Here is a 25,603-nt window from a genome sequence, read left to right as displayed (position 1 = left end):
ATAGTTCTGGTAGCAGATAATTGTAAGTGCCTTGTCAGTGACTCTGGGCTAGGCAGAGAATGAATAAAGAAATTTCTCTATACATAGGACTAATAAATAATCACTTTGTGAAGAACTCATAGTAGCCAAAACTATTTTTTTCTTCCCTAAGTGCAATTATCTCCAAATGTTTGGAACTTTAAAAAATGTTTGCCTCAAATATATTATTTCTATATGTGTATGAGATCACATTTTAAACTTTCTTTTTCTTTTTTCTTCTAGAACACCAATTCAACTCTGTCCTACCAATGTGCATAGAGTAAAACCTCTGTTGTTATTTTTTCAGTCGCTTTTTTAAAAATCATTTTTTAAAGATTTTATTTATTAATTTTTTTAGAAAGGGCAAAGGAGGGAGAAAGAGAGGAAGAGAAACATTAATGTGTGGCTGCCTCTCATGCACCTCTCACTGGGGACCTGGCCCTCAACCCAGGCATGTGCCCTGACTGGGAATCAAACCAGTGTCTTTACGCTTCCCAGTCTGGTGCTCAATCCACTGAGCCACACCAGCCAGGGCCAAAATCTTTGCTTTTTGAGTGACTAATTAATATTTTATAAATAATGAAGAGGATTGTGTTCAATATAATTCTATTTATATATTCATGAAGCAATAATGTATTGTTCATTTAGTAAAACAGTATCTTATACTAGAAAGTAAAAATGGTTATGTTGTATTAAAACTTTATAGAATTATTAGAAAAAATAAATGGGGTATCATCCCCATGTGGATAGAATTTGATATGTTTTTGTTTGCTTCCTCTTCATCATGTGCAAAATAAATGCAGAAAGAAAGGTTTTCAATGATTACTTGGGTGTGCATATAGATATTGTGATTAATTAGAAGCATATGTAAGAAGTTTATGTGTTGAAGGCACTTTCCTGCTAAACAAAGAAGTGGGCAGATACAAATTTCGGTTACTGAATGAAGGGAGGGAAGTAAGATTTCCCCAGGACTTGTCATATTTATTTAAAATAATTGTGATCTATTAAGTAATGAAAACAATTAACTTGAGGCATATAAGGTAGCCCAGTGGATCATTTCCCTCAATCAGCATTCTAAATTTCGGATTTTTAATGCTATGAAATAGGAAACTCTAAATATATATATCCTTCTATTTTATATACTGCATTCACAACATCATACTGGAAAACTACATTCCAGTAGAGAGAGCAGTCAAGCTGTGTTTCACAAATTACAACTGAAGAGGCAGAAGAGGCTGCTACAGTATTACAGATTTCTACTCCCAAATTTTTTATTTCACCACAATCTTCATTCTGAGAAGAAAGTCCTTCCATATTTGTAGGCATATTTCATAGCATCAGTAGTGAGTGATTAATGCAGATTCAACTGCATTTTTCTATTTTAGAAAAGCAAATATTTTAAAATATATATATATATATATATCATATTTCTTTGAATGAAAAAAGCAGGCAACAGCCCTGGCTGGTGTGGCTCAGTGGATTGAGTGTGGGCCTGTGAACCAAAGGATTGCGGTTCAATTTCCAGTCAGGGCACATGCCTGGGTTGCAAGCCAGTTCCCAGCGGGGTACCCACGAGAGGCAACCATACATTGATGTTTCTCTCCTTCTCTCCTCTTCCCCTCTAAAGATAAATAAATTAAACACACACACACACACACAATTTAAAACAAAAAGAAAAAAAAGCAACATTTAGAAACAAGTTGATTACAGAAAGAATTTGAGAACAATAATGGGATGATTAAATGAGAAAATGGGTCAGAATGATACTGGCTTCATCAACTTTTGTGTTACTTTGGACAAATTATGAGTTCCTTTCAGGCCTCAGTTTTCTCATCCAAAAAAGATTATATGTTTTTCACCTTCCCTGCTGTCAAACTCTGCCCACTTTACATTAGTTAGTTTTTCTTCCATCATCTGTTTTTTTCTCCACAGCTTTGCCTTAGTCTTTTGCTGAGCGGGGGCCCTGGTGATGCCTCAGCTGAATGCCGTAGTCTCTGAAGAACCTCCTCCTAAAATGCTAATTTGTCTTCTTAGTGCTCCTGCTTATTATGAAAACTAGGACTCCTAAACTGATCTCCGGAGTGGGCATGAAACTGACTGCCTAAATCAGCAGGTAGTCATGTATAATGGATGGCAACTTTCACAAGCTGAAATCACCCATGACAGTTCATGCTAGTGGGGTTTTAAGATTTTACATTGTATTTAACCATTAAGAACCTACCACTGGGCTTCTTTTGCAGTGGGGATGCAGTGGGCTTCTTTTGCAGTGAGGATAAAACAATACATTTTTTTCTGTGGTGTTTCATTGGTGTAAAGCAAATATTTTCTAAAAATAGTCTGTCTTGCTATGCACTCCCTTTCATTGTTCTTTTGCTAGGAAGAGAGCATCCTTTTGTTGGATCTTGTTTTGTGTATTCATGTTGGTGTTGTCGGGTTGCTACTGCTTCTTCAGCTCCCAAGTCTAGGATATATATAAAAAACTAAAACAAAGAACTTTTGTTTTTCCTCAGGTCCAAATGTTCCTGGGAAGTCTGCTTATTTTTTCTCTCAAATTTCCAGCCTTCTGGTGTTTGTTTTATGCACAATGTTTAAGGTTTTTAGTTTATTTAACAAAGGCCCTGCCAATAGAGAAAAGTGCATCTATTATATGTTTCTGAAACAAAAGTCCCTCATCCTGCTTTTAAACATCAGGAAATCCTTTTTAAAAATCCAAATCACAAAGGGTATATCTTCAGTCTTTATTCACCATTTTTCTTTTCCAAAATCATTCTGGGTCAATGGGATATTTTAGAAAACATATGTAAATTATTCCAGAATATAATGTGTCCAGGTCAGAGGAGTAATTTAGTATATACTTAATTATAATACTATTTTTAAATTAATTCACTTAAAGTAATATTTACTTTGCTATTTTCCAATTGAGTAATCATCCTTTGAGGAGTACAGAGATGACTTCAACAATTCCATTTTCTATTGTTATTGTTAATATTATACAATCATCATTAACTTAATTGAAAGGTTTAAAGTCAACACAGAACACTTTAAAGTAACTATAATAATCATAATGCAAAATTGTTCAAAGATCAAAAGGTCATGCCAATGTTAATTTAAAAACAGAAAAGCATCTTTTATATTAAAACCTGATCTTGACTACCTATCAACTTAGACCATTAAGAAGTCCCATTATGGTTTCTTTTTTCACATGTCCCTGGGCTGAAAGTTTGATCTTCAATGTCATAATTTAAATGTAATTGTTTCCTAGCAACCACTGCATTGATAATTTGCATTCAGGAGTAGAACTGCTTAAAAAGTATTTTCCCTAGCTAGAATGAGTATTACATAAGTAAGTAAGCAATTTTAAATAATTTCAAGATCATGACTGCTTTTGCTAACCAATTTTCCAGTCTTTCTGTAAAATGAGTGTCTGCTTATAAATCACACAACTAAGTTCTTTGCTCAGATAAGAAAATGAATCTAACCTCAGAACTATTATGAGCTAAAAAAAAAACCAAACATTTCTTTGTGACTGATTTTTATATGCATTAGAAAACTGGTTTATTTCCAAAAAACCCTCATGCTATATTTAGGCAATTGGATGTTATATGTATCTAGTATTTATTAACAACAATAAGGTAAAAAATCTCTAGTTTCACTCACTGTGGTTATGTTGCATAGATTAAATGATTCTTTTACCATTGACACTATTACAGGTGCCCCCACTTCTCCCTCTTGACCCAATTCCACCCAGTTTCCATCCACCCCCTCCCTTCGCCTTTACCACACTATTGTCATATCCATACTCTACACATACATGTTCTTTGGCTAATCTGTTCACCTTCTTTTATCAAGTTTTCCCCACCCCACTCTTCACTGACAGGTGTCAGTCTATTCCATGTATCTATGCCTCTGTTTCTATTTTGTTCATCAGATTCCACATATATGTGGAATCATGTATTTGCAATTAGCAGGCTTATTTCACTTAGCAAAAATCTCTAGGTCGATCTGTGTTGCTTCAAAGGATAAGAGTTCCTTCTTTTTTATAGCAATGTAGTATTCCATTGTGTAAATGTACCACAGCTTTTTTACCCATTCTTCTACTGATGAGCACTTGGGATGTTCCCAAATCTTGGCTATTGTAAATAACACTACAATGAACACACAGGTGCATATATAGTTTCTGATTTGTGTTTCAGGATTCTTAGGGAATTTTCCCAGAAGTGGAGTCACTGCATCCAAAGGCAGTTCCAGTTTTAGTTTTCTGAGGAAACACCACACTGTTTTCCACAGTGGCTGCACCAGTCTGCATTTCCACCAACAGTGCACTAGGGTTCCCTTTTCTCCACAACCTCACCAACACTTGTTTTTCATTGACTTACTGAAAAACAAACAAATACTTGTAAACTAAACTGAATACTTCTAAACAAACTAAAAAGTTTCTGCACAGCAAAAGAAATCATGTACAAAATGGAAAAGGAACCCACTATATAGAAAAACATTTGCCAATGATACATGTGATAAGGGGTTAATTTCCAAAATATATAAAGTACTTATACAATTCAACAAGAAGGCAAAAAATCCAATAAAAATGGGCAAGGGATCTGAATAGACACTTCTCCAAAAAGGGCATACAGAGGGTCCATAGGCATATGAAAAAATTTTCAACATCAGTAGCCATCAGAGAGATGCAAATTAAAACTACAATGAGATACCACTTCACACCTGCCAGAATGGTTACCATAAATATTAAACTATTTTTAACTTCAATTTTATTTTGAAATTATTTTGTTATTCAAGCACAGTTATCTGAATTTATGCCCCACCACTCCCTCTCCACCCCAGCCATCCCCACGTCTCTCCCCTGCTTCCATCCCACCTTGACTGTGTCCATTTGTCCTTTATAGATGTTCCTGAAAACCTTTCCCCCATTATCCCTTCCCACCTCCCCTCTGATTACTATCAGAGTGTTCTTAATTTCAATGTCTCTGGTCATATTTTGCTTGCTTGTTTGTTTTGTTGATTAGGTCCCATTTATAGGTGAGATCATACAGTATTTGTCTTTCACCACCTGGCTTATTTCACTTAGCATAATGCTCTCCAGCTCCATCCATGTCAGTCACAAAAAGTAGGAGCTCCTTCTTTCTTTCTGCTGCATAGTATCCCATTGAGTAAATGTACCATAATTTTTGGATCCATTCATTTACTGATGGGCACCTAGGTTGCTTCCAGCACTTGGCTATTGTAAATTGTGCTGCTATGAACATTGGGGTGCATAGGTTTTTTTGAATTGCTGTTTCAGGGTTCTTAGGATAATCCAGCAGTGGAATTGCCGGGTCAAAAGGCAGCTCCATTTTTAGTTTGCTGAGGAAACTCCATACTGTTTTCCACAGTGAGGTGATGGGTCCAAGAAGGCACTGTTGTAAGGAAGGTGAAGAGTAGTTACTGTGATTGAGACAGGGAATACAGAGTACTCACCACAGTGTCTCACACAGTCTCAGGCTCAATCAATAGCAGTTTTATATCCTCTTTCAAGGAATCTATAAAGGTGATGATGAAGAGAGGTTTGGAGTAAGGCTTATTCCTACTGACCACAATAAATCTTAAAAGAAAAAAATCATAATAAATACTTATTTGAGTAAAACCTAAATTTTTCATAAAATTTATATAATGTAGTTTATTTTTTAAATTTGATTTATTTATCTTTAGAGGGGAAGGAGAGAGGGAGAGAAACATCAATGTATGGTTGTCTCTAGTGTGTCCCCTGCTGGGAACTGGCCTGCAGGAAACTTGCCTGCAACCCAGGCATGTGCTCTGACTGGGAATCGAACTGTGATCCTCTGGTTCATAGACCTGTGGTCAATCCATTGAGCTACACCAGCCAGGACCTGTAGTTTATTTTTTTAATAAATATTTTAAATTTTTATTGTCACCCAAGGACATTTTTATTACTTTTAAAGAGAGAGGAAAGGAGAAAGAAACATCACTGTGAGTGAGAGATATTTATTGATTGCTTTCTCATAAGTACCTTGACTGGGAATTGAACTCGCAACGTGGGTGTGTGTGCTGACTGGGAACTAAACCCGCAAACTTAGGTCTTTAAGATGATGCTCCAACCAACGAAGCCACATGAGTCAGAGAAAGAAATGATATTTTAGAAGAATTAATAATGTTAGTTAAGCATCTCTATTATCTGCATGCCAGTGTCAAACAGTTGCCTTGGAATACAATTTTTTTAAAAAAATTACTATTTAAGAGCATTCCAACCCTATCATCACACATAAAAACCCAAAGGTCAAGTAGGATTTATATAGAAAAGCTCAATTCCTGTTTTTAATGGGCCTTGAATTTCATGAGAGTAACAAAAAAAAAAACATGCAGATATCAATGATAATATTATCTTTGTCTTTTTGTCTTTTTGAATCATTGGTGTCTCTAAGATGCCAAAATAACTTCGAATTGGTGAGGGGAAAGTCTAAACAGTTAAAAACATTGCTTCCATGAAAAAAATTTGAGTGCCTTTACACACATCACTAGATTTACAGGTAGGCTCATAGGTGGGGTGTTAACTGGCAAACCTCATATGAAGATAAAAATCTAATTTGCCCACATTTAGAGGAAAAAAACACTATTTATAGGAATTTTCCTAGTGACTATGCATGGGAAATTACACACTAAGTTTCTTGTCTTAATTTAGAACACAGTTTTGTGTTTTTAAAAAAATTAAGATAATTTTAGTCACTTACCATGTACTCCTTTTATAATTGTAATCAGGCCAAATTATGTAATTAGAAAACATTACAAGTATCAGCAATCATATATGAAAGCTTGTAATTATCTAATTACCATGTGGACTTATGGAATATTGAGACCTAAAGGTGTAAAAATATTCAATATTATTAACTCTTCCTTAGTATAAATTTGGGTAAATTATATAACATAGATAGGAAAATCAGGGCTCATTCTAAAATCTCCAATTATAAACCTAAGAAACAATAAAAAATAAAATTCGGGATAAATAATTTGTATGTAAATGATCTAAAATATCAATTTTATGTACATACATGTATTAAGAAAATTATCTAGTTATTTTATATTATGATTTAAAAACTAATGAGTATTTGTTAAGCCACTGTAATTTTTCACGTTCAATAAAATAATTCAAAATGGTTGTGTGTAAAGTATACATATGAATGCATTGCCAAACAACCCTTACCTAAAACAATTTTTTACTTAGAACTAATTCCATGTGTAGTTGTCTAATACAGTAACTAATGTAACATTTTAATATCTGCATTGTAGGTGTTTAGAGGACTTCTTAAGTACTACAGGAAGCCCCAAAGAAATGAATTTTTAAAAATGATGTATTTGACTACAAAAAAACCTAAAACTGTCATCTGCTTTTGTCATAGTGAGATAAATCACTACAGCCTCTCTCACTGATTCACAAGTAATTCAAGAAAGCAAACCTTTGATAAGTCCCTTTAACATTTCATATAATAAGGGCTTGGTGATGATGAACTCCTTGAATTTGATCTTATCTGAGAAGCACTTTATCTGTCCTTCCATTCTAAATGAAAGTTTTCCTGGATAGAATAATCTTGGTTGTAGGTCTTTGGATTTCATGACTTGGAATACCTCTTTCCAGCGCCCAAGAAAAAGAAGATAAAAAATATGAACAGTGAAAGGGCAGCAAACTCACAGTTACTAACAACCACATCTAAAACAAAAGCAAACTAAAAGGACAGCTAGATCAGGAGCAGAACCACAGAAATGAAGACCACATGGAGGGTTAGCAACAGGGGAGTGGGAGGAGGAGAAGGGGGGAGAAGGTACAGAAAATAAGTAGTATAGATGGTAGGTAGAAAATAGATAGGGGAGGGCAAGAATAGTAGGGGAAATATAGAAGCTAAAGAACTTGAGACACATGGTCATAAACTAAAGGGGGGAAGGGTGGGGGTGGGGGTGTGCAGGGTGGAGGGGAATGAAGGGGGGAAATAGAACAACTGTAATGGCATAATAGATAAAATAAAAATTTAAAAAAGCAAACCTTTGACGACTTGGAAAAATAAACAAAACATATTAGATTGTAAAAGCCACCCAAAACTTAAGAAAGATGCTTGGAAAAGGCGGGATTTTTTTTTGTGTGTGTGTGTGTTTTCTTTTTTATCTTGAGACTTTGCTCAGGGAGTAGTCCTAAGTCTTAGAGCTGTGCAGTAAAACAATGAGGTGAATGGCTAAATCTCTGGTAGAAATATATGTTTAATGTCAGCAGAACAGCCTCAAAAAGGGAACTCTTGCAGGCAGGTGTGTGGAGATTATGATAGAAAAGAGAGAGCTGAGGAAAGAGTTCTTTTAATTCTGTGTTTGAATCCTCATAAAAAATAGATCTCACCTCTCAGCTGTGCGTGTGTGGGGAATACCCAGATCAGAATCCCAGAGGCTCTGAGATAATAACTTAAGCTATAAACTACATTTCAAATAAAACCATAAAGAGAATATGAACAGGACAAACTCAGATTATCACAATAAAAGCCTTGAAAACTGGACTGAAATTCCAACCAGCACCTACAAAAGATAGGACAGAAATATTAGTGTGATGCTGAGCACACTGACTGCCAGCTAAACACCACCAATAAGAACAACAACGAAAGTTGATCTTCTCTAGAAGATTATAGCAAAATTTAGGGTCTGCGCACTTAGGTTATTTAAAATTTCAATTCAGAATTACTCAAACAAACAAACAGGGAAATGTTAACAAAACCACAATGAAAAAGATAATCAACTGATGCCAATATTCATATGATCCAGATTTGGAATTATCAGACAAAATAGAGCAGATGTTATAGAACTAGGCTTCTTTTGATAAAGAAAAACACACTTGAAAAAATAAACAGATATATATTCTTAACCAAAAACTGAAAGTATACAAAATAATCATTTTGAAATTTTAACAATAAAAAGTATAATATTGTAAATATTATTGTAAAGTATAAAAGTGAATTTTTGGGCCCTGGCTGGTGTAGCTCAGTGGATTGAGCATAGGGCTGTGAACTACGTGATCATGGTTCGATTCCCAATCAGGGCACTTGCCTGGGTTGCAGGCCAGTTCCCAGAAGCGGACTCACGAGAGGCAACCATACATTGATGTTTCTCTCCTTCTCTCCTTCCCTTTCTCTCTAAAAATAAATAAATAAAATCTTTAAAAAAAGTGAATTTTTGGAAAAAAATTTAGATGATCCCAATAGCAAAATTGAAGTCACAGAGAAAAGTGTCAAGTAACCTGAAGATAGAAGAATTTAAATTATATTATATTAAAAAAACGGAGAAAAAATATCAAAAATAAAGTCTAAGATATATTTTGGAAATTTTTTAAAGTTCTAATAATCATGTAATTAAAATTTCAAAATAAAAGAAGTAAGGAATTAGTGCAAAAAATAAACTAAAAGTTCTAATAACCAAAGGCTTCCCAAATATGGTCAATGGCAAAAATTTACACATATAAGAAACTCAATGAATGCCAAGCACCATTAAATTTTTTAAAAAGCATGCCTAGACATATAATAAAAATGATAAAAAGGAAGTATAAACTTAAAGAGTTTAAAAGTATCCCCCAAAATAAGAAGCAACACATTAAATACACTGGAATAAGAATTTGAGCGTAGATAGCTCATAAAAGTGTGGAACCAGAACATACTAGAATGATAAGTTTAAAATATTGTAAGAAAAGTTCTATAAATGTGAATTTTATATCTAGTAAATGTATTCTTTTTTAGGTGTTTCTTTTTTAAAATAAACATTTAAAAAAATTATTCGAGTACAATTTTTTGCCTTTTACTCCCATCCCAGCCCACCCCCCAGCCCTCCCCACCTCCCTCCTGTGTCCATGTGTCCTTTATACTAGTTCCTGTAAATCCTTCCCCTTTTTCCCCTGAAATTCCCTCCCCTCTCCCCTCTGGTCACTGTCCCCCTGTTCTCTATTTCAGTGTCTTTGGTTATATTCTCCTTGCTTGTTTTGTTGATTGGGTTCCTGTATAAGGTGAGATCAGATGGTATTTGTCTTTCACAACCTGGCTTATTTCACTTTGCATAATGGTCTCCAGTTCCATCCATGCTGTCGTAAAGGGTAGGAGCGTCTTCTTTCTTTCTGTTGCATAATATTCCATTGTGTAAATGTACCATAGTTTTTGGATCCATTCATTTCCTGATGGACACCTAGGTTGCTTCCAGCACTTGGCTATTGTGAATTGTGCTGCCATGAACATCAGGGTGCACAGGTTCTTTTGGATTGGTGTTTCAGAGTTCTTAGGATATAACCCTATCAGTGGAAATGCTGGGTCAAAAGGCAGATCCATTTGTAGTTTTGTGAGAAAATTCCATCCTGTTTTCCATAGTGGTTGTACCAGTCTGTAATCCCATCAACAGTGAACTAGGGTCCCCTTTTCTCCACAACCTCTCCAACACTTGTTGTTTGTTGCTTTGTTTATGATAACCATTCTGACTGGTGTAAAGTGGTTTTAATGTGCATCTCTCTGACAGCTAATAATATTGAGCATCTTTTCATGTGTCTCTGGATCCTCTGTATGTCCTCCTGGGAGAAATGTCTGTTCAAGTCCTTTGCTCATTTTTTAATCGGGTTGCTTATCTTCTTAGAGTGGAGTCATGTAAGTTCTTTATATATTTTGGAGATTAAACCCTTTTCTGAGGTATCATTGGCAAATATGTTTTCCCATGCAGTTGGTTATCTTTTTATTTTAATACTCTTTTCTTTAAACATGCTGAAGCTTTTTATTTTGATGAAATTCCATTTGTTTATTCTTTCCTTTATGTCCCTTGCTCTAGGGGACGTATCAGTGAAAATGTTGCCAAAAACACTGAAATAGAGAACTGGCTGACAGTGACCAGAGGGGAGAGAATTTCAGGGGAAAGGGGAAGGGTTTGCAGGAACAAGTATAAAGGACACATAGACAAAAACTAACAGGGGTGGAAATGAGAGGGAGGTGGGGAGGGCTGGGGGGTGGGCTGGGAAGGGAGTGAAAGGCAGAAAATTATACTGGAACAACAATCAAAATAAAAATGTAAAAATCACACTAAAAAAAGAAACTAAGAAGATTAACAGATATAAACGATATAATAGTAGAAAATATCAAGACATTCCCACCAAATCAATGATTATATCAAATATGTGCCTAACCAAAAGTCAGACACTACCCGATTACATGTTGTCTGTATGAAACCTATTTTAAATATCAATGCAGATATAAATAATAAGTAAAATGATCTATTAAATATAATTTAAACACTGATAAAGCTGAGTACCTATATGATGTTAGAGAATTAGATTCTACAACAAGACATAACTAGGAATAAGGAAGATATTACACAATTATAAGCATATTAGTTTTCATAGAAAGGCTATAGTAATAAATGTTGATAAACCTAGTAATACAGCCTCAAAATACATAATGTGAACATATGGCTGAGAGAAGAATTAGAAAAAATATTGAAAGGTGTGCCAGTTTACTATGCAAGGAATTTTGGGGTGCTGATGGAACTGTTCATATTCTGACTGTTGACTATGTGACAGTACACATTTGTCAACTGTATGATGGAGATTTCTGCAGAAGATGCAGCATAGAAAAGTCCTCTGTGCATGAAATGCAGTGGTGAACTTCACAATTATAAGTGTGAAGATTAGAAAGAATGGATGGTGGCTTAAAATATTTTCTTTTCAAGGAGAGCACACATTTAGGAACTAAAGACTGTATCCCGATTTGGTTTATATGTGAAAGATGTATGTAGACATGGATTTCTACTGAAATGAAAATTTCAAGAATAAACCTCATCACCACTTCTTTTCTTTTCTTTTTTTAATTCCCATCCTCCCATCCCTTCACTTTCCTCCCCTTGGGCAACCATCAACTTGCTCTCTATTTCTATGGGTCTGTTTCTGTTTTGTGTTCTTTATTCACTTATTTTGCTTTTTAGACAACACATATAAGTGAATTTTTTCATATATTTTTTTTAATTTTTGCAAATTGTTGACTAGTATCTTTACCTATTATCCTACATGTTAGAAAAAGTTTACTTAGAATCTGTATAAGTAAATCAATGTGACAGTGCCTTCTTCTACAAACTGTGTAGTTTACTTCAGGACTATTTTGAAGAGTCTTTAAAAATATTATAAAAACCAAGGAAGGGTAAGCCGCACATCAGAGAGATTTTTGGTAAACAAATAATTAATTAAATATATTGTTCTAAGCAAAATTTGCTCAGATTTTTAAGTATATAAATATTATTTTGAGTCTTCATTAAAGATATGCATAGTGTTATCATAGTTTAATTTTTTAAATAAGGCATCTCTTAGGACTACAGTGATAAAGAAAATATATTGAAAAAATTCTGTAATATATCACAAGAAGTATCAAGCTTTCCAGAATTATGAAATAGTGACATGGTGTTTTCTAAACTCTGAAAGAAAATAACATAGAAATTATTGGAATTATATAAACTTAACTATACAAAAGAATAAAATTTGTACATTGAACTATATGAATTGCCTCTAAATTATCAGTATATGAATGACAGAAACAATGCATTAATGTATATGTTGTTCAGCACCATATCTAAAACAGTATAGATACACAATAAATGATGTTTTTTCTGAGTTGTAGTCATTTTTGTCCCTTCTCATTTGAAGTTGAGCTACGTGTTCAAAATGAAGTGTGCTGAACCAGTTCCTTATGTCTCGTCTATCCAGTGGACTCAGTGTTAAAATGTTTTAGAGAGTGCCTCTATTTACGTGTATGGGTGTGTGAGGTATGTATGTATGATGTGCATGTGTGTGTACAGTGTGGGTATGTCTATACATATATCTGGAAGGAAAATAAATGTTTAAACTTTAAAATCCACAGTAAGAAAGCACACTGGCCATAAAATTTGATACTACAATCAGAGCCTTTAGAATTACTGGCACAAACATATTTATTATATTGAAAAAAACATATACCAGGAAAACAAATTTCTGTTGGCCTTAAGTATGTGAGTGTCTGTGTATTTTGTTCTGATTGTTGACAAATACTAACAAATATTTTCATACCATATGTTGTATAGGCCAAGATGTGTAGGCAGTTTTCTTTCACAGTAATAGGAGCAGAACACAACTTCTAATACATATAAATATCTTACACTAAAATTTGCTCTCTTCTTTTGCAGCCATTCTAACTAGTCATCTAGTCTTGAAGATTAATGAGTACTTTTCCCAACACTGTGAATTCAGGTGAGGTATTAAGTTCTGCAACTCTTCCAATTCTGTTCCGTGTCTCGTAAATAATAATGTGTTTGGAGCTGCCTGAGAACTCATAATTCAGAGTTCTGAATGGGAAATTCATCTTTGGGAGTTCCCAATGATACCAAAGAATTTATTTATCCCAGACTAAAACTGAGGACTTCTCAAAATATATCTTAGTCAAAGCAAAGGTATTAAAAAGGAGGCACATGTGTGAAAAAAAATGAATTTAAACATTTCACTAATATTTAAGATAACTGAAATTACTCAGTTGATGCCATAGGCAGTTTCCTCATTCTATATTCTCTGCTACAAGACAATAATAGGATAATAATAGATGCATTAGAATAATAATAGATGTATTTTGTTTCTATTTTAACAGTATTTTATATTAATTTCAGGAAACAGCATAGTGGTTAGACAACCATATAATTTATGAAGTGATCCCCCAAATAATTCAAGTATGCACCTGGTACCATATGTAGTTATTACAATGTTATTAACTCAGTTTCCTAGACGGTACTTTACATTTTGTGATTATTTTGTGTCAATCATATATTTAAATGTGGAATTCAGAATCACTGTTAATGATTATTTTAGGCATTCTAATGCCTAATGGTTAAGCACTTGTTATTTACACTCTGCCACTTCTACCTGCTTAAATTTTCACTTTTTCAGTTTGTTTATATCACCTATATTTTGGTATTAACAAGAGAAGTTGATTTTTTTTTAAATTTAAACTCCTTTTGGATTAAGAAATACTCTCTAGGGATGGCTAAACATTTTTTAATGATTTACTTTTTTTTACTTTTTAATTTTATAGAGAGGAGGAGAAAGGGATAAAAAAAATAGGCTAGAAGCATTGATGTGAGAGAGAAACATTGCTTGGTTACCTTCTTTACGCATCCCAAGGAACCAATTCTGCAACCCAGGAATGTTCCCCAACCAGGAAATGAACCTGTGAACCTTCCATTCACAGGATAATACCTAACCAACTGAGCCACACTGGCGGGGGCTACATAGACATTGTGATCCAACAGAAATCTAAGGTCTGCCCCATGTTCCCTTATTGGCATCTTTCTTATGATGGAATCTATTTCCCTTGAAGTTATTTCCTGAAACTCTAGACTTAGAATATTGTTGACTTCAAAATTTTCCTCAAATTCCTTACTCAAAACACCCATTTCTCTCCCTTTCTTCTCTTCTTTCTTCCTTCATTATTCACTGCAATTCATAAGGATAAGTAAGGGAAAACACTAGATGTGTTTAAGGAATACTTAAATTCAATAATAGTAATATCATGTTCAAAAAGTGTTTTTGTTAGGGTACTAGTTCTATAAAAGTAATTATTTTGGTTTGTTAAAGCTTAAAGAATAAACCTTGTTTAAAACAATGCAGATTTTTTTTCAAGGGACTGCCATAATTGATAGGAGTTCCAATTTATTTTCAGCTTTATGAAATTGCAATTTCACAGAGCTTTGTAATTCCATAAAGTGTTCCTCCTTGCCATATTTTGCCATTGTATCAATTGTTCTGATGACAGATTTCTAACAGATTCTTAATTAGCTATTTTTTCTAGTTCCCATACTCAATTTCTGAAGATGAAGAAGAGTTTTTCCAGGAAAATCTGGCATCTAGTACTACTCGCAAATTTTTTACAAACAGTTCTTTCTCTATATAATGGTATGATTTTAGTTTTGTTTTTAAGATCCTACCTAGTTTAAATACATAAAATTTTATTTTGAAATGTATACTTTAAGGTATCTTTGAACAAATTTAAACAGTGAATGTGATTTAAATTTCTCAGTTTTTTTGTACATAAAAATCTGCTTTTGTTTGGAGTCATAAATGTTTATTCTTATATAATTGAACTCCATTTTCTCTACTAAAAATTATTTATTTGTTTTAGTTTTCTTCACCTGGAAATGAATAAAATTAAGAATCCCAATATGTTAACATTCATGTAATTATATTGCTAAATAGTACTCTCCTCCATCATATTTAACATATAACAATATACAAATTCAGTTACAGTTTTGCCATATCGCTATAAAATGCAATACCCAAGATATCTGGAGTAAATAAATTCTGGCCTATGCCAGATAAACAATATTATGAAATCAACATATACATACATAAAAACACAAAAGCATGTCCACTATATTACATGTATTGATATAAAATTATATTATTTCTATAGAGCTATAATTTTACCATTAGGCAGACCAAAACAAAGTTTCATGAAATGCAAACAAATTGTAGGAAATTAGAATGTATTTTTTGGGGTTGTGTCAGTGCTATGAATACTAGTAGCTGTATTAAATCTATCTGGAGAAAAGAGAATGGCTTTGTCCTCATAGCTTGCATGATTAAAGGAATGTGGAATAATAAAAGTGTATTTCATTCTCTCACAAATGTTAAGAGATATATTACATGACAGCCTTTTTGGATGTATTTAAAGAGTTACTTTAATGACTACCCTATCAAGTTTTTATTTGTCTTTTTTCATGCTGCCTACTTTAAGCTTTCACTGCCTTCATTCAAACTGATGGCCACTTAGAATTCCTTATGTGTAGCGGGCTTGGGATAGATCCATTAGTAGGATTTGAATTGTTTGGACTAAGCTGTACTTTCAGTTCTGTCACTAATAACTGTGTAATTTGAAGTCAGCCAGGACATCATTTTAGACTTGGATTTCTTATTTTGTAAAACTTAGAATGTTATAAAATGACATTTTGTTCTTTAAACTTTGTTTTAACTCCTTAGCATAGAGTGTTCAATGAGCAATTCTGCAGCAGTCTTTGCAGTTTTTAACTTTTAAGACTCACCCTTTCCAGGCCCCGATGTTAAGCTCTAAGCCTTTCCTTCCCTTGATTTTAATTTTTGTCCCATGTCACAAATTTCTGGAGCCTGATATACTTTGTTATAATTAAATAAATTAGTTCTGTTCTCAAGGTGAATTTTAAAAGTACTAGACTATAACATACATATTTATGATTAGCCAACCCCAATGGCAAGGTCAGTATTTATTGACTGGTATAAATCATTATTCTTCAGTTTCATGATAATCAAATGCATGCTAGCCTGGTATATCCCATAGGTACATATCATTTTAATCCACAGTGGATACTTATTGGCCCCAAGTTGAAATTTCTCTACACATTCACTCTTACAGTCTAATGAAAGTATAATTCAGTTTTATAGCACAGGGAGCTATTATAATACTTTTGTATAACTACTAATAAATATGTGAACACATTAGCTATGTAAAAATAAATGTATGTGTTTTGATAAAATTTTGTTGATTTTTAAAAATCGTACTTAATAGAGCCTAGTATTTAATACCAAGAGAATATTTTCTTCAATTTTTCATTGCGATTGCAAGCAAGCAAACTGAGAAGCACAATATGCAGACATACTGATCTGCCCACACCCCTCAAGCTATTCTGCTCTATTTTCCAGCTTATTATAAATGTACGAGGACCAACCATTTGCCAGAAGGATAGTGGTTCTATATCTAAGAAATTTGAATAATGGACATCAGAGAAAGGAAAAATATAACTCCTCAGTTAGAACATTTATCTGTAACAGTAAAACCACTGACCACAGCTAGCCCTTGACTGCTAGATTTGTAACTATTTTTTTCTGCCTAGACTGAAAAGGTTGCTGGTCCTTCTCTGCACCACTATCTGATAATAAGGGAGACAGACTCTTGAGAAACAGTCCATTTATTGGCATCATTGTCTTTGACTTCTGGTCCATTTCTAAGTTGGATGTTTCAGTGAATTCTGAAACCACTATTTTCAGGATAGAAAATGAAAGACTTAAAAGCATTGTGGAAATACTTCCACAAAGTATTTCATATGGAAATGTATGCCAAAATGAAAAATAAATTTTGGAAGCAAGAGTTTTAACATGACATAATTTATTCAAAGACATTTCATCACTATAACTGGGAAGACCTCTATATTTAGACATATCCTAGATATATTCCTGATGATCAAAACACACAGAATCATGTTACGATTATTATTGGTTAGTTCGTCCTTTTCTCTGAAGCAGCTAATTATGTTTTGTTTAAACCAATGAACATGTTTTTATAGGTGGCCCTTTTTGTGCAATGGAGACTCATGATTCTGACTACAGGGCAATAAGCACTGAGTAGAACTGACTCTTCCAGTTGGCAACGGATACAAAATATCTCCATGTTGATCACAGATATCAAAGTGACAAAGAAAAAAAGAAAACTTTGGAAAAATGAAGAAGGTTTCATATTCAAGGTTTAGTCTACACATTACTGCTAAGATTATCCAGATCCACATGAACTGCCAAGGGTAGAATGAAATATAAGAGATTACCACATGTAATGCTTTTCACATTCCAATCTAGAAAAGAACATAGTTCTAAGCTTATAGCTAAATACCTACAAATAGAAAATATTAAAGAAGGCTGTACTGCCTAAACTATCTTTCCCTCTTCTGTGTAAGGATACCTGCAGAGTGGGTACCTATGTGCCTAAATAGGGCATTTTATTCTCTATTTGTTCACAGCACTTATGTTTCTGACATTGTTGAAATCATAAGAAAATGTAGCAAATGCACAAATGTGAAGGTCATTACACTGAGGTTTTGTTGGGTGATAAAACAAGAGGACATTCAAAGATGACAACCATGCAAAACATCTGGCATCCTGTCACCTGAATATTTTTTATAACTAAACTCCGATGTGGGCTTCCAGGCGACTGTGCCAGACGCATGGGGCAATCATCTCCTACGCTGAGTTACAGGCCTCAGAGGAGGACAGGAGCCTGTTCCCCCTCCTGCCATCTACGCCCTTAGGATAAGAAAGGGCTACAGAAAAGAGAGCAGAGTGAGGCTGAAAAAACCCTGCCTCGATACAGTTTAGTCTCTCTCTTAATGATTGCTTTGTGCATTGATTGAATTACTAAATTTCCAAAATATTATTTGTTTTTTCTTAATTTTGTTGACACCTACCTGAAAATAATGATAATTTGATTCCCTGCTGACAACCTATTTCACAAGTAGAATGACTCTAAAACCAGACACAGCAGTATAGTGTAAAAATTAGGTCCTTTCATAAAGCTATTAACCTACCAATTCCCTTGGATGTCTAATTATTATTAATTTGAGAAATGAATTCCTGTGTTACAATGGAGATGCCAGTCCAAAACTGCATCTCCCGACTGCAGTGCCACTTGACTTTGGGGTTCATGTCTGTTTGTCTTCTCCGCAGTTACTGAATATCAACAGCTGCTTCGGGGTACTTTGAGAAAGTTTTACCATATGTAATACAAATAGCTTACTCATACTAATTTTTTCAAAACAAATGAATTGGGAAATATAACCCTTAACAAGATTTGGAAGGTAATTAATGACTTAAATTTATTAAATATCTGCATACATTCCTAATACATTATATAATTTTATAATTTAATCTTTGTAAAGGTGTTTAAGGGAGATAATATTATTCCAACCTCACGACAGGGAAACTCAGCAATGAGAGAAAGAGTATAAACATGGACAGTCATTTTAAGTGTTTATTGGTAGATGGCTGGGTAAAGAAGATGCAGTGCATATGTACAATGGAATATGACTCAGCTATAAAAAATGAAATTTTATCATTCGTGAAAACATTGATGGACCTAGAAGGTATCAAGCTAAGTGAAATAAGTCAGACAAAGAAAGATAAATATCATATGATCTCACTTATATTCATAATCTAAAAAACAAATGAACAAACAAAACAAAGATAAGTTCATAGACATAGAGAACGAATTGCATTCCCAGAGGAAAGGAGGGTTGAGGGGATGGGTAAAAAAGGCAATGGGATTAATAACTACAAATTTCCAGTTGTAAAAACAGTCATGGGGATGTAAAGTACCACATAGGGAATATAGTCAATAATATTATAATAAATACAGTGTCCTATGGGTACTAGATTTAGTTTGGGACTACTTTGTAAGTTATATAAATAGCTATTTACTACATTGTACACCTGAAACTAATATAATATTGCATGCAACTGAACTGAACTATTTAAAAAATTAAGTGGCCAGATCACTCCCTAAAAAATAATTGACAGCTTCTATCCTATTCTATATCAATTTGTGATATAGAAACAAAGTGAGTACAAAATGGCAGAAACAAAATTGAAAGTATACATTTAGTAAATGGCCTTAGATTCGTGAGAGAGCAAGGTTCCCCGTGGAAGGCAGGGTTCGAGACAATTTTATGGATGTCAAGGGACTGAGAAGATAGAATAGACAGAGTGGATCTTTTTATTATACAAAAGGAGTTAAGATCTGGAGATTCACCTTTATTTAGTACTCAAGAACTAACTCTTTGCCATTTTTTAAAGAGTTATTTATTTATCTTTAGAGGGGAAGGGAAGAAGAGAGGGGGAGAAATATCAATGTACGGTTGCCTCTAGTGCATCCCCTGAAGGGAACTGACCTTCAGGGAACCTGCCTGCAACCCAGGCATGTGCCCTGACTGGGAATCGAACCGCAATCCTCTGGTTCACAGGCCCGTGATCAATCCAGTGAGCTACACCAGCCAGGGCTACTCTTTGCCATTTTAATCTGGCAATGAAAAGTTTGGAGTTTTCAAAGGACAGGATCTAATTTCATGGTCTTCTGTTTTTGGAGTTCTGAATAAACCTCATCATCTGAATGTAATGAAGGAAGGAGATTTGAGACCTATCTTCCAGAGTTTGTTTTTGAATAGCCTTGAGTAAATCAAATTCAGAGGTTTTGCCCTGCAGATATTCTGACATCCGCTGGTAAAGCTAGAAGTTGTAAGATCGATGTTTGAATGGAATAGGGGAGAAATGAAGGCAGAAATAGGTGAAATTAACTTTCTTAGTAACTAACATCAAACTTCATTACCTTTTTTACCCCAGCTTGCTTCCTTAAACAACTATCTCCTTGTTGTTTAACTATAGGTATTGACTTTGATTCTGGGCAAAGGACATCTTATTTCCATCCAATTGTTTCTTAAAATAGACTTCTGCTTCTTTACGAGAGCAGGCAGGCTGGGAGTGCCAGGGCAGATGTTGTTGTTGTGTATGTTTAGCCTTCTTTTATGTAGAAATCTAGGAAATTTTTTGCCAGTACAGTAACTCAGCAGCCTGGGGCCCAGCTGTCTGTCTCTGTGTACCAGCATAACACAGAAATAGTTGAGGAAGGAAAGAGGTCTTTATTAACAGGATTCTCAATTAGGGGGAGCTGAGATCTCCCCTGCTCCAAGTCATTTTGTTCTGCAAAACACAGAAATCCCGTTGTTCCCAGAAAAGACTGAAATCTAAATGAATGCTCAGTAGTTCCCCATTATTCTTTATCTATCCTTTTGGAGCCCATGGCAGCTACACAAATGGGTCTCTATCCTGAAGTTCTCTCTTTCTGCAGTATGCGCTTGTGGGTTTCAGTGTTGCCATTGCCTCCTGCAGCTTCTCTCTCCCCCTGGGCTGGGATACACTGCCAGGTTACTCCAGCAGTTGTGCAAGGGGCTCCATCTGGAACCCCAGCGTCCAAAGCTTCTCATGCCCATGGGGCAGAGCAACTTTCCAGGCTCATGTGCAAGGAGGCTGGGGCTTGTGTACCGTGTGGCACAGGGTTGCAGCATCCCACCAGCCCACCGCTGGTGAGGTGCACGTTCACAGGATGTGCTGTTCCAGAATGTGCTAGCAGTGCAAAGCAAGAGCTGTGAAGGGGGGTCATGTCTCATGGGATCCAACAAACTCTCTACCTCCAACACTAACTGGGGACCAGGAGCCAGGAGGAAAGAAGGCCACAATTTTGTGTGTGTTTTGTTTTAAACCCATGAGTGACAGAGAGTTTGCCTTTCCAACCAATGAATGCTAATGTCCACCATATTTGTCAGCCCCCAGGTGTCTTTTCACCTCTTCTGGCTACCACTCTGTGGAAGGGAGCAGAAGTTTTGCAGCTGAACACAAGTGCATTGGCCTGAGGCATGATATTCAGCCTCCACAGCTTGAGAACTTCCTCTTTGTGGGCTCTGTTACAAGCTGTGAATCTGCTGGGACAAAGCACTGTAGTTTGTGCAGTAGCCCCAGGGTGCAGAAAGGCTGTGCAGGGGTTTCCATGGAGATTTCAATCCAGGTGACCTCTGGCGCTTCCTGCAACACCCCCTCCCATCAAGGGGAGAGGTGCTGGCTCTGGTGCCACTCCCCAGCGATATGGCCCAACTCACTCTCTTATAATACCTTTCATTAATTTCAATTTCTTATGTGAATTCTTAACACAGCTAGGATATTTCTAAATATTTTTCTTTTTTTTTCTTTCAGGCAACTCAAAGTCATAATGAAGAACTATGTAAAAAGTATAATCCATATATACCCAACAACGTGTGGGTAATGATTCTCGCTTAATTATTTTTATTCCTAAATCCAAATGGCAATCAAGTAAAAGCATGTTCCATGAAGGTTAAAGACTGAAAATATAAAGGGAAATTTTATATTCTGTATTCGCATTTTTTGCTTTGTTTATTGGTTCAGTAACTGTTTTCTCCATGAGATGTAAAGTTCTTGAGAGGATATATATTATGCCCGCTCTATTCAACACTATACCAAGAATCTGGCCGTATCTTGGCCTTCTTGTAGGTATTCAGTTTTTACTGAATGATAAAAATATGCCTCATTTTCAGAGATGACAAAGAGTAATGCTCACTAATATGAGCTTTCTTTGCTTTCCAGTTTAAAAAAAGTCAAGGTAATAACATCATTGAGTCATCAGAATATTAAGTAGCAATATACATTTTAGGGAAACTACCTAGTATTATTATATAATGGTTTTCACAGGGAAAAAACCCTATTGTACACTTTCCATTCTTTGTCTACCTTTGATTAAATGTCCATAGGGCACTAGTAAATACTGTCTCACACAGTAAGTGAACACATCCATGGTCTGTACTCTGGCTCCCCATTTTCTCTTATTTACTGTGTTTTTCAAAATCTCTCAGCCCAAACCATCAAGCATACACTGATCATTGAAGTGCACAATTCCAGTCTACTGTGAATGATAGAAATTCTTTATAAGAACTGTTTACAACGGTAATTTGCCTCGCTCAGTTGAGTTTACTCAGTTTTTTTTTAAACAACCTCAAAGTTTTGAAAAATCTTTAGCAAATAAAAATTATTTTTCATTCTCTCTATTGTTGTCCATTCCTGCACTTGATCAATTTTTTAAAAGTATTTTATGGTATATAAATTGCATTTTTATTGGATTTAGCACCCTATGGTATAACTAGAATAATGTTTTATTTTCCAAGGTGGGATGGCTTCTAGAATGAAATGAATCACCATGACAAGCAGGGAAAATATGCATAAACCAGCAGTATTCTGGGCTAAATTAATATAGCCCACACTATATTAACATCTCAATGAATAATTTGCCATAATCTAGTTTATGATTATCTATGTTTTCAAGCAATCTCAAATTTACAATTTTCTTCTTTTGTTCTTATATATTACATGAGTACATACTGTATTTTTATTATATTTTGCTTCAATAAACATTTGTTAACTCTGTACTATGGGAGAGACATTACATCTTCAACATTATTTTCTGTCTTGGGAAATACAAAGAAAACTGAGATACAGTTTTCTACAAAGAGTTGTTTAAAATAAACAAGTGTGAAAAACCTAACATCAACATGAGATTGTGTTGTGAGTAAATAGATAAAAAGTGCTCAGGAGGAAGACTTGGTTTTTTTTAAATAAGGAAAGTATTTGAGTTGGACTTGAAGAATGGGTAAGATTCTGATAAAATAAAATATACACAGTAATAAATCAAAGAAATGAAAACATGGAAATAATGAACAGCACAAACAACAAAATAAAAGCTCCATTTGCAGACATATAATGTTAATCATTAGCTCTCCTTTATTTCCACTATAAAATGTTGTTTGAGAATTTTTTCACTCACATCACTTGTTTCAACTTCATTTTTAGATTTAGCAAGTTTAGGATTAAACTTTGGCATGTGTAAGAGTATAAAATCCATTGGATTATAATATGCTCCACCACCTCACTTTTTCTTTTCTTTTGCAGCCTGATTTACTTCGGGATGAGTAATTTTGCAAGAAGTACAATTTGTCCTCATTCAATTTATTTTGAATCTTGAACCTAATACTTTTTTTCATCTTAATACTACCCATTCAATACACTTTCATAATATGAGACATGATGCATAAAAAGGAAGAGCTATAATACATAGGAACACAACAAATGAAGTATGCTATGTAAAAGGAGACCAAAAGGAATACTTTATTTGTGTTTTCATATAAAAATCCATTATATAGAAACATTATCAATTTTTTAACCTATGCACTTAATTTGTGTTTCTCCAAATAGTGAATATATTTCTAAGCTCCCTAGAGTTGTTTCTGTAAAACAAAGCATGATTTATAGCTACTGTGTTATTTGTCCCAATTTGCCAACTGAAGATGACTTATTTTTTCTGTTAAGGAATAATGCTGACTGCAGAGTTGTGCATATTTTAAGTTCTTTCAATTCCTGGAAAAATATCAGAAGTTGTAATCAGGGTATAACATTTTTAGGGCCTAATTTATTATTTTTGTGCTTCATCTTCAAGTAGTTTTCAGAGGTTTTTGAGCATGGTCTACTTTTTCTGTTTTAAAAAATTAGATTAATTTAGATGCCATTATTTAGAATATTTACCTCTCAATGACAACTTAACCTTTGAAAACAGTTTTATAATACTTTATACAATAATCCCTTACCTTGTTCAAGGCTTTATGTTTCAGCTACATTTCTACAAACATCTGTTCTGTTTTAGAGGTAGAGCTTAAATTCAAATGGTAATCTACCAATGTTAAATAAAGAAATTGAAATACTACCTCCATTCTTTTAAAAAATGCTTCAGTAACAAACTATGGATTATAAGATGAATTAATTATAACTTGATCAAAAGATGGTAATATATGTTTGGCACTTTGAAATAAAAATGAAAACACTGGAAATTCAAATACAGGTGATCCCATTAATTATCTGCAGAATGTTAGTTGCTGTCATCATTGCATAAACTAATTTTGAGGGTTTTTTTTTTAAGTTTGTTGCTGGAGATGTAATTTCTTTACAGCATAATTCTCTGCAGTTGTTTTTTATTACTTAAAACTGTCTCTCTCTTCACAGCCTATCAGGCATTCTCCCCCTCCCCCCATTCCATCCAGCTCAGAAATTTTTCCTTGCAGTTTCTGGAATAGTGTTACCTATAAATTTTATCTGTGTTTGTTTTGATGATTTTATTTTTAAAAGCATATAGCATTTTTGCTTCATAACCTTTACTGAATCCCAGATTATACTGTACTCTATTTTTTAATTTATTTATTTAATTGGTGTTCAAGTACAGTTTTCTGTCTTTTACTCCCATCCTGGCCCACCCCCCACAGTGCTCCCCACCTCCCTCCCATTTCCACCCCCGCCTTGGTTTTTGTCCATGTGTCCTTTATACTTGTTCCTGCAAACCCTTCCCCTTTTCCCCTGAAATTTCCTTCCCTCTCCCCTCTGGTATACTGTACTCTATTTGTCTGCCCCAGTTACCTTACTAGAATACTGTAGACTGGGTGACTTAAATAGAAATTTATTTTCTCACAGTTCTGGAAACTGAAAGTCTTGAGATCATGAGGCCAGCTTGGCCCAGTTGTGTTGAGAATTCTCTTTCTGGTTCACAGATGACTGCCTTGTTTTTGTGTCTACCTGGTGGAAGTGGGGAGGGATAGATTGTGAGAAGTAAGTTCTCTCATATATCTTATAAGGGTATTCATCCTATCATGGGGGTCTCAGCCTCCTACATTTATCTAAACCCAATTACCTCCAAAGGTCCTACATCCAAAGACTGTCACACTGTGGGGTTTGGCTTCAACATACACGTTTTGAGGGATACAGGTCAGTCTGTAGCAATACCCTCAGGCTTCATGCTATTGTTGCTTATCAAAATTTCTTGAAATTATGTTTTATCACCATCAGATAATGAGTGATTTTTCACCGTCCCTCGTGTCTCATATTTAACCCATTTGTGCAGGTGTTACATGGTTCGTTTTGAATATATTTTTTTTACGTTTTGGGGCTTGCAGTGTCTGAAGCAATTGGTTCTGGTGTAGGAATATAGGTGCCATTTAATATTTATTACCAATTATAAGATTATCATTTGTTGCAGGTCCAATTGATTATTATTCAATGCTAACATTCTCATTTTATCTTTCACCTTTAGCATTATTAGTTTTAGCTGGAGATTATGCTCTG

Source organism: Artibeus jamaicensis, unplaced genomic scaffold (genome assembly GCF_021234435.1).
Source record: "Artibeus jamaicensis isolate MK-2021 breed Jamaican fruit bat unplaced genomic scaffold, CSHL_Jam_final contig_388, whole genome shotgun sequence".
In the NCBI taxonomy this organism is placed as follows: domain Eukaryota; kingdom Metazoa; phylum Chordata; class Mammalia; order Chiroptera; family Phyllostomidae; genus Artibeus; species Artibeus jamaicensis.
This window is presented reverse-complemented; position numbering follows the sequence as displayed.